At 39.1% G+C, this 18,282-nt stretch overlaps 1 pseudogene; it reads left to right on the top strand.

Annotated features, from left to right (window-relative positions):
• Nucleotides 1-5,651: 5,651 nt before the first annotated feature.
• Nucleotides 5,652-6,373, top strand: LOC131743504 (14-3-3 protein theta pseudogene; annotated as a pseudogene).
• Nucleotides 6,374-18,282: the final 11,909 nt, after the last annotated feature.

Raw genomic sequence — 18,282 nt, 5'->3', positions numbered from 1 at the left:
CCAAGGTCACACTGTAAGTGGTCAAACAGGGACTTAAACTCAGACCTACACTCCAGTTTGAGCTGACAAGAAAGACTGAGGCAGATTAAACAGCATGGTGAATAGCTAAGAGTAAACTTGGCTTCCTTTCCTCTGCCTTCATTCATGTAAGAGTAAGCAAAGTACAGTGGAAAGGGGTACCTTGCATGGGAAGAATTTGGTAAACAGTTATTTCTTACATAGGTATCTGCTCCTGAATTCTCACCTTGCTGTTTGCTCTGGAACCACCATCCTTCCCAAGATCTTCTCTTGCAGGGATTGATGCTGCCACCTCAACACTGGACCTCTAGGGGGGCACTGATCCTTCCCACCCCTCACCTGACCATGATTAAGTATGAGAGAAAAACATCAATGAAGGTTTATTAACTAGCTTCTACGTGCCAATTACTGGGCTAGATTCTTTGATATTATCTCATCTAAACTGGGATTAGTATGCCCATTTTACATGTCAGGAAACTGCCAAGACTCCAGTAAGAACAGAGTAATCAAACATATCTCTTTTCATCTTGAAGTGGCAAAGACGAGTGGCAGATTCTTTTGCATATTAAAATTAAAATGATGCATCAAAATGTTAAAGAAAAAATTAAAACAGCAAAATCAAAGATAATTCCACCAATCTAACACAACTATCTTTTGTGTACCGTCTTATTATGTGCATACATTTTTCTAGAATTTGCAAGCGACGTGTATGCAAATTTTATTTTCACTTTAAAAATTTAGCATCAGAGCCATCTTCCATGTTACCACAATCTTCATAATGAGCATTTTAGTGGTTGCAGAGTAAATGATTTCCCCCATGGACATTTAGGTTGTTTCCAGTATTTGGTTGTCCAAATCAAATTATGTTTTGTGCTAAGCGTTTTGTTACTGTTAAATTATTTCCTTAGAATAAATTCTCAAGAGCCATATTATTGAATAAAAGGGTATAAACATTTTTTATAGCCCTTCCCACATGGTACCACATTACTAGGCAAAAGGGCTCTATTAATCTAAGTGACACACATAAATAAGTGCAGAGTTAGATATTTTCAAAAGAAACCATGCTGTTTTCCATTCCTGACAATTTGATGAGTTAGGAACCTTGAAAGACTCTCCATGTTAAAACAACCAAGATATTGAATAAAATATAAAAACCATTTTCTTCAATTAATTACTGAACTGACAAGAAAGTACAGAATCTAAGATCCTCAAAATGGATTAAAACCAACAACCCTGGAAAGTAAGTACTAAAGCTCTCCTTTACCTTGAGTACTGCTCAACACAGAAGAATACCACATTGGTGATTTGTATCCTTCCTTAGTATGATACTTGTATTATATTAAGAAACTCATGATTCAATTTGATACATTATTGGTGACGTTAAATTTGATCACTAGATTAAGGTGGTATCTGTCAGATTTCTCCATTGTAAAGGCACCTTTACCCACTTGCAATGAATAAGTTATCTTTAGGGTGTTACCTTGAAACTGTATAAATTGTTCTCCAACCATCTTTACCCAATAGTAATATTATATATCCATTAATAATACTTGCCTGAAAGAAGGTGATTTTTTTCCCATCATTTAAGTACTGTCAAATTCAAACTGCTTGAGCCAATTTGCACTCCCACCAGCTAGGTGTGAATTTCCAATGATCCACATTTTCACCAAACTTGCTAAGGTCAGACTTACCAAGTTTTATCATTTTAATGAGTATGGGATTGTATTTCCTATAAACTGGCAGATTTAGATGCTTGTTCTAGATTCAGGTTCATTTATTTAGGCAAGTATATTTCGTACATGATGCTGTATATTTCCTACTGTATCATGTCAAGAGGCACATAATGTCTGATTGTCAATCAATAGGTAAAAATGTGGTCAACCGGATCTATCAATAGATATAATAATAAGGTTCCTCATCAAAAAAACAAAACAAAACAAAACCCAGGTATGTAGCATAACCTATTTTTTATGAAAAAAAGTTTTTTATATGTATTCAAAATGCTTAAAAATAATACTTGCCTGAATTGACTATTACAATCATTGTTTGGAAAACAGTTTTTCTCCTGTTCTGTCACTTCCTCTTTATTTACTTTGATATTCTTCTGTAAACAAGGGCTTCCCCTCCCTTCTTCCTCTATGGGCTCACGGATTCTTTTGTAATCAATGTGTTATAAATAATTATTCTCAATATTCTTTCTCATGTTCAAATTGCCCCATATTTGGCCAGTGAGGATTATTTCAAGCTGCCTCATATGTCCTTGAGATATGTTCCCATAAGTTTTTGAGCATTTGCTTATTTCTGGCACAGCAAGAAATTCCAGGCTCACTTTGTGCTTTTCCTGCTCCAGACCTGGGGTCAGTCATTTCCCCAAGGAGAACTTTGTCCTTTTAGTGGACAATAGTAATGAGAAATTAAGTTCTGACAATAGGTGTGCATATTTCTACTAGGATTGCCACTGAATCTAGGCCCTGTCAGAAAGAGCTAGGAGATATATTTTATTAAGTAATGAGCTTATGTGGATATCTCACCATATAAGGGTTGTCAAATCCATATTTTAATTTCCCTTTTCCCATACTGATGATCTTAGTTCCCAATAACATCAATATATTTATTCATTTACTCAATCCTATAACACATGAAAAACAATTTCAGGATTAGTATATCAATTTCACTACCAATAAAACCCTACAAGCTAAAGTTCAAGAAATTTTTTGCATTTCTTTTTGTCCTTAGAATATATCTGCTGAGCATGTACAGTTAGAGTACTATGCTCCATTGGTACTTGGATTAGCTCTTTTTTTTCCTCTGAGTTTATGTTATCAATACCGTTAGGGTCAATTATTTCCTGTTTGCATTCAATTTTACGTTTTTGTTTTTTCTACTCATGTTAGTTTATTTTTTATTTTATTTTTATTTTAATGTGTAAACATGAATATAGCTCAAAAGTCAAAACAATATATAGTTATATAGCCAAAGAAGCTGCATTCTCTTCCATCCTATTCCCACTAACACCAGGAGAAAATCAAATTCATTAACTTCTGATTTACCCTTCTTGTGCTTATTATTGCAAAATAAGCAGATGCATACATATTTACTTAATTTCCCTATTTGTATACTAAAGGTAACATACTCAAGGAGTATATAGTATGCTTCCTTTAGTATAAAAAAAAAAGGGAAATAAGATAAATAAGGTATGCATCTATTTATTTTAAAATAAGCACCTTGGTTTTTAAAAATTAACAATGTAATTGAATAGCACTCCACCGTATAGAGGGTCCATAGTTTATTCAATGTCTCCTATTTTGTCCATTTAGATTGTTCCCAATATTTTGTTACTAAAATTAGAGTATAATTAATAATCTTGTGCATATATATATTTATATGGTTGGAATGTATCTTCACCACAAATTCCTAGAAATTGGATTGCTTGGTCAAAGAATAAATGCATGTGTAGTTTTGCTAGTGATTGCTGAATTCCTTTCTATAAGTGGGGTACTGTTTCACATCCACACCAGCAATGTATGGAAGTGAATGCTTCCCCTCAGCCTCACCAAAAGAGTATGCTGTCAAGCTTTTGAAGAGACCCCTTTTTATATGGTTTGTCCTCGTATGGTCTCTATTCTCTTCCTTGCTGCCACATCTCATAATCTTTATAGTTTATTTTGCCTTGTCAGGACTTTCTTTGATTCTGTTAAGTCTCCAGAAACAGAGCATACTAGGAGTATATCATATTTGCCTCGGAAATTTTACATTTTCAACATTTTCGGAGAGGCTGCTTATTTGCAATGAGTCTGTTCTAAGACAGGGAGGTTCTGCTTCTTATTCTTAGAACATCTAAACAAATAAAAACATTCCTAAAATAGTGAGCTATGAAACATTCACACTATATCATGCTGAACTTCACAAAAGCAAAGCCAAATTTCTTTTGGAACCAATCACTCAGCAAAACAAATCTCAATACAATTTCTTCCTACATTGAACTTTTACAAGATTACTTGCAAAAGGGAAAATGAATGTCCAAGCCAGCACCAAAGGTTGGAAGATAGATGTAAAAGATGTCAGGAAAACAGCTTACATTTCTGCTTATATAGGTAGGAGGCTGGGAGAAATTTATACTTGCACAAAATGTTTTCCTTATTTTTATCAACAGGACTATTTCCATTAGAGGAGAACCAATGCTTATAGAAACACTTGTCTACACAGTGAGCCCTTGGCACACATTTTGTAATTTGCAGTTTTTCTGAGACTGAAATTTAAATTGTATACACAGCACACAGAAAGGCAAATATATGTTGGTTAGAAGGCTCCCCAGGGATTGAGTGAGTCATTTTCTCTAGGGCTTTGTAAGTCTTAATTATGTGCACATAGTTTATGGAGAAAAGGTAAATGCTATGCATTTATATTTAGCTTTTTCCCAATATTTGCTATTAAAAATTATACCATAATGAATAACTTTGTGCATATATTATTTTCATACTGTTAGAGATATATCAGAGAATGGTATTGTAGGGAAAAAAGGTATCCATAATCAAGTAGACTGGGAAAATACCAACTTAGACAGATGTGGAACATAGTTCTACTCTGAAGGACTTCTCAGAGCCTTTAACATGCTAACCTGCATTAAGATTCTTTAAGAAGAGAACTATATTATGCAGTGTTTTCAAATGTATTTATGATATTCTTTTCACATCTCTGGAAAGTAGTGTTCCATAGAACATATTTTGTAAACCACTGCTGCAGTGGCATTTATACAATTAGGAACTCTGTAAAATCTTGGTACCCATTTCAGAGGAAGGTCAAGTGTCTGCTCTTCATTTTCCAGAAAGTAATCTACCTACTCCAGAGCCTCTGGAGGGCCTTATTCCTTTGCTAAGGGCAGCATTTCCTATTTATTTTCCTTCACTCAATCCAGGATCTATTTCTCAAGGAATGGGTTTTATGACACTAGCCTGGAAATTTCCCACCTGTCCAGCCTGATACACTCTTTTTTAGGATTGAGGCATTGTTAACAATTATTTATTCCCATTCTAAAGAACAGGCAAATTCTTAGTTGCCATCTGTCATAGCCAGCTTTGGCTGATCATCTCTGAATAGCTAAGTCTAAAATTAGCATTTCTAATAGTATTTTACATGGTACTATTTATTGAGTGACTATATCCGCCAAGTGTTTTATTCCTTTTATGTCATCTATTTTTACTTAAAAAAAAAAAAAAAGAAACCCACAGCTTTACAGTATAGAAAGAATTTCCATTTTACAGATACCATACTGGTTTACAGATGATGAACCTGAAGTTCAGAGAGACATGCCTTACCCAAGTTCACACAGCCAGTTTGTGGCAATACCCAGAATTTTTTTTTTTGCTGATTTGACCAAATTTTTATTTTATTTCATGATGCTTCCCAATTATTTAGCAAATTGGAGACCTTAGCCAATTATCTATTGGAGTGGCAGACCTTCCCTCTGCAGGCAACGGGGTGGGGTGGGCTGAGCTGAGACCAGAGGGTCCTCGGCAAAAGCCAAAGCAGGTCAAAGTGGTGAGACTCATGCCACTGAGACGTGAAGGCCCTTCTCAGCTCCCTCCTGATCCAGGTGGGTGGGTGCTCACCCTAGCTCTCCTCTCCCCCGCCCCATGGAGAAGACAGAGGTGATCCAGAAGGTGGAGCTGGCCGAGTGCTAAGACGATATGGTCACCAGCACTGAAGGCCGTGATGGACCAGGAGCGCCGTGCTGTTCAAGCCGGAGAGCAACCTCCTGTCTCTGGCCTACACGAACATGGTCAGGGGCCGCAGATCTGCCTGGAGGGTCATCTTGAACATCCAGCAGAAAACTTACACCTCTGACCAGAAGTTGCAGCTGATTAAGGACTGTCGGGGGACGGTGGAGTCCGAACTAAGGTCCATCTGCGCCACGGTACTGGATTTGTTGGATAAGCATTTAATAGTCATTGCACTTAATCCAGAGAGTAAGATCTTCTATCTGAAAACGAAGGGAGATTACTTCCAGTGCCTTGCTGAAGTTTCATGTGGTGATGATCAGAAATAAACGATAGATAATTCCCTAGGAGCTTACCAAGAGGCTTAAGCAAGAAAGAGATGCATGCCACACACCCCATCGGCCTGGGGCTGGCTCTTCACTTTTCTGTATTTTACTATGAGATCCTTAATAACCCAGAACTTGCCTGCACACTGGCTCAAATGGCTTTTGATGTGGTCACTGAAGAACTTGATACACTGAACGAAGAAGAGGCTTGTAAAGACAGTGCCTTCAACTTGCAGTTTCTTAGAGACAACTTTATGGACATCAGACCGTGCAGGAGAAGAATGTCATGTGGCAGAAGGGACAGAAAACTAAGTACATGTAGGGTGTCGTCCTTCCTCCCCTCAAAAAACCATTTTACAGTAAGTCCCTTACATACGAACCTTCAAGTTACGAGCCTTCAAAGATGCGAACATGGTTTGCATGTCCAGTCACGTAAGTTAGTTCACGTGTCTGGTGTACATTGTGACATGCCTGCATACTCTACAAGTGGTTGTGCTTTTGTGTACTCTACTGTATAGTACTGTATAGGGTACAGTAGTACAGTACCTTTATTTCAAGCCCAGGATGTCTGCAAGCAAGCATAAAAGCAGTGGTTATTGTAGCTGGTACTGCTGAGAAGAGCCAAGTGATAACGAGGGGAACATTGCTAGAGCTAGATCTGCAAAAGGACAACTTCATTGAACTTCCTTGCTGTGCAACATGAGGAGCTTACTAATGAAGACCTGACGGAATTGGAGGCCCAGAGGAAGGATGAAGAGAGACAAGAGAAAGAAGTAAGTGAAGAAGCGAAGAGATTCATGACGCAGGAAATGGCAAGGGGATTTTTCTTTATTTGAGGAGGCACTGTTAGTTTCTGAGGCACAGGACCCGAATGTAGAATGGTACATGAAGGTTACAGCAGCCGTTCAGAATGCAATCCAGTGCTATTGTGTCATCTATGATGCGAAAAAAAGAGCTACTACCCAGACATCACTGGATCATTTTTTCAAGAGGGTAGATGGAATTGAATCCAGCAAGGAACCAGAACCTGTGCCATCAATGTCAGCTGTGAGTGACATTGCAGCTTGCCCTCCATCTCCTGTTGCTAACGATCCTTCAGCTCTACCACCTCCCACCTCTTCCCCCCTCCTCCAGTCAGTAACTCTTCTTGCCGGGTCACTCGAGGCCAGCCCCTGTATGCCAGCTGTTGTACTGTACTACTGTACTTTTCAAGGTACTGTACTGTAAGATTACAAATGCTTTCTTTATTTTTTGTGATTGTTTTTTATGTATTATTTGTGTGAAAAGTATTACAAACCATTATAGTACAGTACTATACAGCCGATTGTGTTAGTTGGGTATCTAAGCTAACTTTGTTGGACTTATAATTGGACTTATGAATGCGCTCTTGGAACGGAACTCATTCGTATGTAGGGGACTTACTGTACTCACCTCCTTATTTCATTTGGATTTCCTACAGCAAAGAAGCCCATTCATATGTGTGGAATCAATTGTCTGTAGTCTTTTCACATTGCAACTTTGGGAAAACTCTTTGATTTGTGTTTGTCTTGGCCTTCCTGGTGTGCAGTTACTGCTGTAGAAAGTATTAATAGCTTCATTTCATATAAACATAACTTCCAAACGCTTATGTAGAGGACTAAAAATGTATCTGGTATTTAAGTAATCTGAACCAGTTCTGTAAGTGACTGTGTTTTGCATTACTGTGAAGATATGAAAATGTAATTAACTACAATGTAAAGAGTGTTCTACATAACTTCTTAATTTCTACATTCCCTCCCTTACTCTTCTTCAAGGGTTTCCTTTCAGTAAGCAACTTTCCATGCTCTTAATGTATTCCTTTTTGGTAGGAATCCAGAAGTATTAGATTGAATGAAAAAGCATTTGACATTTCTGGGCTGAGAGTCGCAAACTGAGATGCCCCTTGTATCATATATGATGGAGGTCTTGTGTATCTATAACAACAGAGAGTTTCCTTATTTGCTCTTCATTTGCTGCTGTTTAAGTTGACAGCTTCCCTTCCCAAGAAAAATTCACTTACACCTGCTGCCTTTGTAATTCTGGTATTCACCGTACCATATAACAGAAGTAATGTGTTGCTGTCAGAATACAAGCATTGCTTTTGGCAAATTAAAGTGCATGTTATTTCCTAATACACTAAAAAGGGGAAATAAGCTAAAGTACACAAGTCTGAGTCTAAAACTTTAGTACTTTTCCATGCAGATTTGTGCACATGTGAGAGGTTGTCCAGTGGTCTAGTGATTATTGTTTAGAGAGTTGGACCACTACTGTGTGTTGCTAATCATTGACTGTAGTTCCAAAAAAGCCTTGTGAAAATGTTATGCCCGATGCAACAGCAGAGTAACATAAAATTAAATTATATTTTATAAACAAAAATTATCTGTTAGACAAAGAAAATGCAAAAAAATATATAGCTTTGCTTCAATTTTCTGAATATTTCAAGAGGGGGAAATGACTCATTTCTGACACTCCAGACAATGGCCTTATTTGTGTTTTATTAGTGGGGATTATGGTCCACTCATATCTGAGAAAGTGTTTCATTTTCCTTGAGTCAGACAAAGCTCTCTTAATTAAGGGAAACATTCCACTCTTTAGAATCATAAAGATGCTTCTATGCCAATTACCTTTATCCAGACTGACTGGAGGCATCTTTTTATGAGATAAAGCTGAGCTTCTTAAAAATGTATTGTTCATCTCTTCCTCTCTTTCTTTCTATTAAAAGCAGAGATGAAGCCTTGTCGGCTTCGTGAAACTGCCCTCTGTATTCCTGTAACACTCCCTAAAACATGACCCCTGGGGTTGTGAACTCTGTTTTCTCTCCAAAATCAACATTGTTGAACAACAAAAGGAAACTCTAAATATCAAAGGCCGAGGAAGACAACACCCAGAGAGCAAGGAAATTCCATTTTGAAAGTCAGCCCCAACTCTTCTTCCAGTCTCTTTTCTGGGCAATGCATGCAAGCTCCCCATCGTCAGATTTATCATTTCATAACCATGGATGCTCTGCCCCACATAAACATTAACTTTTCAATCTGTAACACTGGCAAACAAGATGAAGGGGACGTGGCTTATTACCCTGACTCCTGTGTCTTACACAGATGACTCTCGTGTGTACACAAGACACACAGAGGCAATGCCAAGGGTGGCTGACGCAGGTGGGGTTTCCAGATTGGGACTCTTTTTTCTAGATGTCAAAAGACTGGTTTCTGGGCTTCCCTGGTGGCGCAGTGGTTGGGGGTCCGCCTGCTGATGCAGGGGACACGGGTTCGTGCCCCGGTCCGGGAAGAACCCACATGCCCCGGAGCGGCTGGGCCCGTGAGCCATGGCCACTGCGCCTGCGTGTCCGGAGCCTGTGCTCCGCAACGGGAGAGGCCACAACAGTGAGAGGCCTGCGTACAGCAAAAAAGATTGGTTTCTTACTTTTCCGCTTGCACTGTCCAGTTTTGATAGGAAGGTTATAACTTCCCAGAATTTGTTGGGAAGGTTCAATATATTCTAGTAAAATTTTAAGATATTTTAAAAAGGGTTTGCAGATGCTGTAAATCAGAGTGATTCTGATAAACATAAAAAACATTTTAGCGATGCATCTAATATTCGAGCCTCATTATTTTCAGTGTGGAAATGTGCCCCTAGATGGGTGCTCCCTGCTCTCCTGCGATCTGACTACCCACTGGGCTCTCAGCACAACGAGGGGTGTGGGTAAGCCTCATCAACCTTCTCACTTAGCTTCTCTAAGTCGGCACTCAATTTATTATTAGGAGATACTGAGGCTGGCATCTTTTCCCAGATGCTTTTCTGTCTTTGCACTGTAAAAAATTAAAGTGGAAAGAAGAGTGCACACACTTTTTTAGTATGCCAACCTTTCTAAAACCTATGATTAGGACATATTAACAAATGTTTTACATGTTTCAAGTGACTTCATTTTTTCATTCAACAAGTATCTGTGATTGTTTACTAAAAGCCAGGCTGAGTCGGAGGCTGGGGATGTGATGACTAAAAAAATACTCTATGAGAAGGACATCATTATGATTTCCAAAATCACCCCCCTTTTTCAGTACAAATTTGGACATCAGCAACTAATGGACAGGAAGTAAAACTGGATTATAGAAAAAATCATGTACTGGAAAGTGACTTCATACAGTGAATTGGCCATTCCATCTCTTTCTCTTTCTTAAGAACAACTCAGTGAAATAAAATTCCAATTTATTGTTGGACAACAGTGTTTCACACATACATTATATGGGCCAAAAAATAAACAGCAACCTCACAGACCAAAAAAAGGGAAAAAAAGAGAAGCTTTTACTTTTGGCCTTTTAAATCATCTTATACAAACCAAGTGCTTATTGTACAGCTAAATATAAACACAAAAGATGTTACTAGAACGCTTGGAATAAGATTTTTTGTTGTTTTTGTTCTTTTTACGAGTGTATTTTTTTCTCATTTGAGATTAGAACAAACATGGGCACACCATAAGTAAAGTCAGAAGTAGGGCAGAAAACACTCTGAAGGTTGATTTGGTCATCTGAGATCATTAGAAATGGCTGATCCCTAACAATATGTTCAAAAATATAAAATGTAAATAAAATTTACAAACACATTCTCCTTTTTGAAGCACTTTCAAGAAAATAAGCAGGCACAAAAACAGACACATAGATCAATGGAACAGTACTGGAAGTCCATAAATAATCCCATGCTAATATGGTCAATGAATCTTTGACAATGGAGGCAAGAATACACAATGGGGAAAAGACAGCCTCTTTAATAAATGGTGTCTGGAAAACTGGACAGCTACATGCAAAAGAATCAAACTAGACCATTTTCCTACTACATATACAAAAAAACTCAAAATGGATTAAAGACTTAAATGTAAGACTTGAAACCATAAGACCCCTAGAAGAAAACATACACAGTATGCCCTTTGACATTGATCCTAGCAATATTGCTTTTTGGATCTGTCTCAGGCAAGGGCAACAAAACCAAAAACAAACAAATGGAACTACATTAAACTAAGAAACTTTTGCACAGTGAAAGAAACCTTCAACAAAATGAGAAGGCAGCCTACTGAATGGAAGAAAATATTTGCAAATGATATATTTGATAAGGGGTTAATATCCAAATTATATAAAGAAATCACACAGCTAAATATTTAAAAATCCAACTAAAAATAGGCAGAGGACTTGAATAGACATTTTTCCAAAGAAGACATACAGATGGCCAACAGACACATGAAAAGATGTTCAACATAATTAATCATCAGGGAAATGCAAATCAAAACCACAATGAGACATAACCTCACACCTGTCAGAATGGTTATCGTCAAAAAGACAACAAACAAATGGCAAATGTTGGCGAGGATGAGGAGAAAAGGAAACGCTCATACACTGTTGTTAGGAATATAAATTGGTGCAACCACTACAGAAAACAGTATGGAGGTTTCTCAAAAAATTAAAAATATCATTAGAAATATCATATGATCCAGCAATTCCACTTCTGGGTATTTACCCAAAGAAAACAAAAACAATAATTTAAAAAGATATATGCACCCCTATGTTCACTGCAGCATTATTTATAGCAGCCAAGATATAAAAGCAACCTAAATGTCCATGGATAGATGAATGGATAAAGCCTAGTACGTACACACACACACACACACACACACACACACACGAATATTACTCACCCATGAAAAAGAATGAAATCTTGCCATTTGTGACAGCATGGATGGGCATAGAGGATATTATGCTAAGTGAAATAAGTCAGAGAAAGACAAATACTATATGATTTCATTTATACCTGGAACCTAAAAACCAAAACAAATGAACAAAGAAAACAAAACTTAAGAATAGTAAGAAACAGACTTATAGATACATAGAGCAAACTGGTGGTTGCCAGAGGAGAAGGAGGCAGGGGTTTGAGTGAAATAGGTGAAGAGGATTAAGAGATACAAACTTCAAGTTATAAAATGAGTAAGTTACAGAGGTGTAATATGTACCATAAGGAAGAGAGTTAATACTGTAATGATTTTGTACGGTGACAGATAGTTACTGGACTTGTGGTGATCATTTCATAATGTATTTAATTGTTGGATCACCATGTTGTACACCTGAAACTAACACAATATTTTCCAATCAACTATATTTCAATTTTTAAACAAAGAAGAAAAAAAAGCAGGGCCTTAGAAATTTTGGTTCTTTTTTCCTTCCCTGTTTCAAATTCATGTTATGGTTTTGGTCAGGTAATGGACAAGAAGTGTCATCAGTGGGCGTGTTGCCCAAGGTGGGCTGACTGGCGGGACTCTGTCCAAAGGTGACCATGTTTAGATTCTGACACAGAATGATGAATAGGTCACAGTGGCTTTTTTTGTATTGTATTGTATTGTATTTGTTCATTTTCTTTTATTTATTTATTTTTAAAATAAATTTATTTATTTTATTTTATTTTTATTTATTTATTTTTGGCTGCGTTGGGTCTTTGTTGCTGCATGTGGGCTTTCTCTAGTTGCAGCCAGTGGGGGCTACTCTTTGTTGTGGTGCACGGGCTTCTCATTGCGGTGGCTTCTCTTGTTTCAGAGCACAGGCTCTAGGCACATGGGGTTCAGTAGTTGTGGCTTGCAGGCTCTAGAGCACAGGTTCAGTAGTTGTGGCACACAAGTTTAGTTGCTCCGCAACATGTGGGATCTTCCTGGACCAGGGCTCAAACTTCTGTCCCCTGCATTGACAGGCGGATTCTTAACCACTGCACAACCAGGGAAGTCCTGTTTTTTTAATTTTTAGTTTAACTTTTCCTTTTTTCTGTGTAGTCCTCCTCATCAGTCTTCTGCTCTTGGTATCAGCATTGTCATCCTCATCATCTACAGCTGCCCATTTGCATGTAGCTGCCTCAGCCTCTTCATCTTCTTCTCCATTCTCTTCATCACCATGTCTCTCATCCTCGTCCTCTTCCTCTTCCTCATCACTTTCTTCCTCTTCTTCACCTACATCTTGCTTCCTATTTTTCTCATTAGAATTCCCACTAGCAAGTGTGTCTCCTTTATTCTCCCCCTCTCCACAATTTCCTTTTTCTCCTTCAAATCCTTGGTGGTGATCTTGCACCTGGTGACTATGGCTATGCCTGACATCGTGGGGCATGCCAGTGATTCCATGCAGTGGATTAAAATTGTTCAGTTGTTCAGTTAGTTCTGGCAGAGGCAGTGTGGTAGCCAAGAACATAGACTTTGAAGTCAGTTAGGTCCTCGTTCTACCTCTTACAGGCTATGAGATCTCAGGAAAGTTATTTAAACTCTCTAAACCTCAGGGTCCTCATCTGTAAAGTGAGGATAGTAACACCTAGTTCCTAATGCTGTTATGATGATCAAATGACATGGTATATTTAAAGTTCTTAGTATTGCCTCTGGTGTGAAATGGCCATTTAATGATAGTTGCTAGATTAATAATAATAATTTTATTCAAGTAGTAACATTGACAAAATGAAGTGTCTATGTATGGGATATCAGCTCACAGAGTGAAGGAGCAAGTGTGATATAAAAACTAACAGGGTTGGGTTATTCAGGGAAGACGACTGCCCAGGGGGTATGGGTGGGGTATGGGTATGTATATAATGTATACTTTTAATCCCCACTTATATTTAATCCCCACTTAAAGATCTGGAACATCCTTGGATTCAGGGAATTAGTCCCACTTCTAAGCAGAAGAGATATAATAAGCACCAAGTCAGAAAGCACATCACAACAGAATTGGCCTTAGTACACCAGCACTAATTTAGGCTAGCCATGCAGCTAGGTCCTGGATTGCATCTCTGTGACCAAGTGCCTACTCTGGTAAGCAAAATGCTAAATGTGTCCTCCTCAACCCCTACAATTTCTCATCTCCTCTTTGATTATCCAATCAAACACTAATCTAGGTACTGCTGGGAAGGGATTTTGCTGATGGAATTCAGTTATTAATGAATTGACCTTAAAATAGGGAGATTATCCTGGATAATCTGAATGAGACCAGTGTAATCACATGAGCCCTTAATAGTAGAGTTGGAGGCAGCAGAGTAAAGCAGAGAGATGTGGCAGAAGTCGCAGGCCAACGAACGATGATGCAGAAGGGGAAGTTGGAGAGATTTGAGGAGAGGGACTCAAACTGCCATTTTGGACAGCAAAGAGAGCCATAAGCCAGGGAATGAAAATGCCTGAAGAGGATGAAAATGACTCCTGGCTGACAGCCAGCAAGGAAATAGGGACCCCAGTCCAACAACCACAAGGAACTGGTGTCTACCAACAATTTGGATGACCTTGGAAGTAGATTTTTCCCAGACTCTCCCAAGAAGAGCCCAACTGGCTGACCTCTTTACTTTGGGAATGTGAAACCCAGAGCAGAGAAACCAGTTGACCCAACATGTACTTCTGACCTACAGAAACAATGAAATAATAAATCTGGGTTGTTTTCAACCTTCAGATTTGTAGTAGTTTGTTACAGCAGTGATAGAAAACTAACATGCTTCTTTTGTCCCAATACAGTATACAGATCGTCCTTTAAAAACCCAGGTCAAATCATGTCATTTCCAACCATAAACACCTGCATTTCCTTGTGGAGGGCTTTCTCTAGCCTCAGAAATCCACTTGGAAGAGCAGGAGAATTAACCATGCCCTCCTAGGATCAGCCCCTAGCCAATGACGGACTGGAATCGGTAGATGCATCCCCCAGCTCCCTCACCACTCCTTGGGGATACTCTTAGGTGTCTCCCAGAGTTCTCCTGTGGGACTGAGTCTTGGTTCCCACAGTGGTAACCTGCTGATTAGCACACCTTTTACTAGATTTGTCCCTTTCCCTGTCTCACTTCCTTACTCCCTTACTAGTGCTTCCTGGGATCACCTCCCAAATAAATGACTTGCACCTATGTCCTTGTCTTTGGGTCTGCTTCAGAAGGAACTCAACCTAAGACACTGAACTTATGAGCTGGCTGGTGGTACAGAAGCCAAGCAGGTTGCTATAATATATTTTTTTAATGTAAAAACTAAGGTGTATCTACCTTCTGAGGTTTCAATCTGAGCAGGCATGGAATCAACACAAAGGACATGGGCTTTAGAATAACACCGGCGTGGATTTGAATCCCTGCTTGACCATGTATTAACTGAAAAAACATAGGCAAGTTACTTAACCTTTTGAGGTCTGTGTTTTATCCTCTGGAAATGGAATTAATAATATCTACCTTTCATTTTCTGAAATTTGTATGAAGTAATGCATGTAAAATGCACACACAGTAGGCACACATATATACCAATAATATACATGGTATCATTATTAATTATTAGCTAAAAATGTCACAGCAAGGAAAAATAAAGAACATTTGGATTTAAATTAGTCTCTTCCTGTATTTATATGTTATGTCATAGTATGTTACAGCCGGCAGGGACTGTAGTCAAACACCTTTAGTTTTAGATGGGAGATCTGAGACTTAAAGAGGCCAAGAAGCTTGCTCCAATTCACAGTGTTGGTGTTAAACTGAAGAGTTTTTTGATAGTACATTCACAAGTTCAAAAATTAAAACAATATACAAGGGAAACAGCAGATCTTTTTATTCAAAAAGTGACGAGGCCAGATTTTTCTCCTGATATAAGACACTGAGAGCAAAGCTAATAATAATCATTTAGGAAACTCCTGATTACAAAACAAGCAGCATGATGGCCAAGGAAAACAAGCAAAGAAACTTTTCTAAAATCCAGGGGTATTTCCCCCTCTCTGTTAACAACTGACGGCAAACAGTCTGGCTACATTCAGGAAGGGCTCTGTCAATTAACCAGCCCATCTGCAATTATTTCTTCTGCTGTGGGAATTCACCGCTGGAGTTGGCTCATTTTGAAGATATTCCCACTGTTATTTCTTGGATTCCAAAACAGAAAACGGAAGCTTCAAGATAAGGTGCTGCCAAGCAGGAAGCAAGGAAACACATTAGAACTGAAGTCTCAGAATCATGCCAGAAGTTTAAAAAGGGAAATTAGTGGAAATGACAGAGTCCTCTTGAATCAGACAAGAAACGAGACTAACTTAATATATACCGACTTATAGTACTTCTTTAGAGCTATTCTCTTTCTTTGGTTAAAACCCATTTACTTTCCATGTACGAGAAGTCAGAACATCGACTCATCCTAACTATTTTCTGTATTTGCCCAACACTGTTACAAATGGTGCCTCTAGTCTTCCAAGAGAGAGGGGTGTCAGTAACTGTAGTGACATTTTGGTCAAAATTGTACTTAGAGCTGAGCACCAGCCATGGGGTCTTCTTGATATTCTCTCCCAAATTAGGTGACCCTGGGCCAATATATCTCAAAGTGTGGTAGGATTTGGGCATCTGAATCAGAATTATCTGGATATTCATTTAAAGTACAGATTCCTGGTCCCTGGGTGTGGGAGTGCAGACAGAAAGCCCAGGTCTCCTACTTGGCCCAGGTGTTCTGAGATAGCTAGGCATCCAAAGAAGTGAACATGCCTTTCTGGAGAATGACTTTAGAGGGAACCAGACTAATTTTCTATCAAATATGCTTATGTTTCAGTCAAGCAAGAAATGCCATTCTACACTATGATGGCATACTGTTCTTAATTTTATTTCACAATTTTGGGTGTGCAAGAAATATCATATTTGTATTCTGCAAATAGTATTGAAACTTTATTGGGATTTCGTCTCCCTACCTTAGACTCTACAGAAGTACTTTAGATGTTAGCAGTGTCGAATTTGGGGGGAAGTTACAAAAGCTTTCAAAAATAAGCACCTAGCGACACTGCCCAGAGATGAGGGAACCAAGAACCTCAGGAAGGCCACTGTCCATGCCTTATAGTTGCCTTCAGCACTGAGGAACCAAAGCTAAATTCACACTTTAATAGATGGTCTTGCCACATGTGCTTATGGCCAGCGCTACTTCCCATTAAACCCAATAATCTCCTGTCCATGGCTTTTATTTGTCCCTATCTATGGAAGATGAACAGGATGGCTTTGAGTTACACTGTAACATTTGCCTTGGGAACCCTAACCTTCTCTTTCTGGCTTTCCCTCACTCCCTCAGCGATGTCCCATCACCATAAAGGTGAGAATGAGTTGGCCTGGGCACAGAAGCAAAAGCGGTAAAAGTCCTTTGTGCCCCATTACAGGACGTGGAGTAGAGGCCAGGGCATTTCCAGGAAAAGGGATGATAAAGCCAGGAAGGGTGGCACCTCAGGGACAAAATAGCCCTGGTGGTGGAGCCTGGGGTGTGCCTGTGTTTGCAGCATCTTCTTTCCTTTTCTCTTTGCCTCTCCAAGTTGCAGATTGTAACGGGTGTCTATATGAGGCCAGCGTTGAAAATGGAGCAGTCCAGAGACAGCGGGCTATATCTCCTGAGCTTGGGAGACTCAATAGGGCCTTGAGGGACCTCTAATCAGCCTGCTACTTGGACATTAGGTTTACTTGAGGAAGAGGAGATAATATTCAACACCCCCAGTTATTCAACGGTCACCTACTTTCCTCTTCAACTCATTCTTCCATCCCCCAAATGAGGGCGCCCCTCATCAGATCAGAAAAAGCAGGTGAAGAAGCTACAGTCCAGCTGTCAGTCCCTCACAGTGCTGGCATCTCTCTATGAGAGGCAAAGTAGGTCTGTCTATGACCTCTTCAGCAACGCTGGAGCCTGAAGAAAGCCCCTCAGCTCCTAGCAGCCAGCTACATGATCTGTGGTCCCAACCTCAGGTGGCAGGGATGTGGAAAATATTCTGGGAGAATGCAGGATAACTATAAGGGTGAGTGAGTTTGGAATGTTACACCTCTGGTAGTGACAACAACAATAATAATAATAAATTACCTTTACTCACAATCTCTTCGACTCCTTATTTCTCTTATCCTTCTTCTTTGGTATTGGGTTCTGTCCCTGAAGTTCTCTCAGTGTAAATTTAAAATATTTTACCCATTAGCCATAGGGAGAATCTGCTTTTGAATCAAGATCTCTTGGAAAGTGTGACCTAGGGATCAAAACTTTTCCTAGGTATAGCTCAGCCTGCCTTGCTTGTATCTTCATCCACTTTTCCCCCATAGCTGAGAACCTAGGCTCCTTTTTCACTGCATTGTCTGTCTACTGCTTACTGCCCCTTGGTTCCCTTGCTGCCTTCATGTCTTGGAAACCAGGACACAGCCCTTTTGGTGGAGAGCTGGGATGATCACGTTGCTCTTGGGAAGAACAGAGACATTGGAGA

The sequence above is a fragment of the Kogia breviceps genome, chromosome 1, assembly GCF_026419965.1.
Source record: "Kogia breviceps isolate mKogBre1 chromosome 1, mKogBre1 haplotype 1, whole genome shotgun sequence".
Classification (NCBI taxonomy): domain Eukaryota; kingdom Metazoa; phylum Chordata; class Mammalia; order Artiodactyla; family Physeteridae; genus Kogia; species Kogia breviceps.
This window is presented reverse-complemented; position numbering and strand designations above follow the sequence as displayed.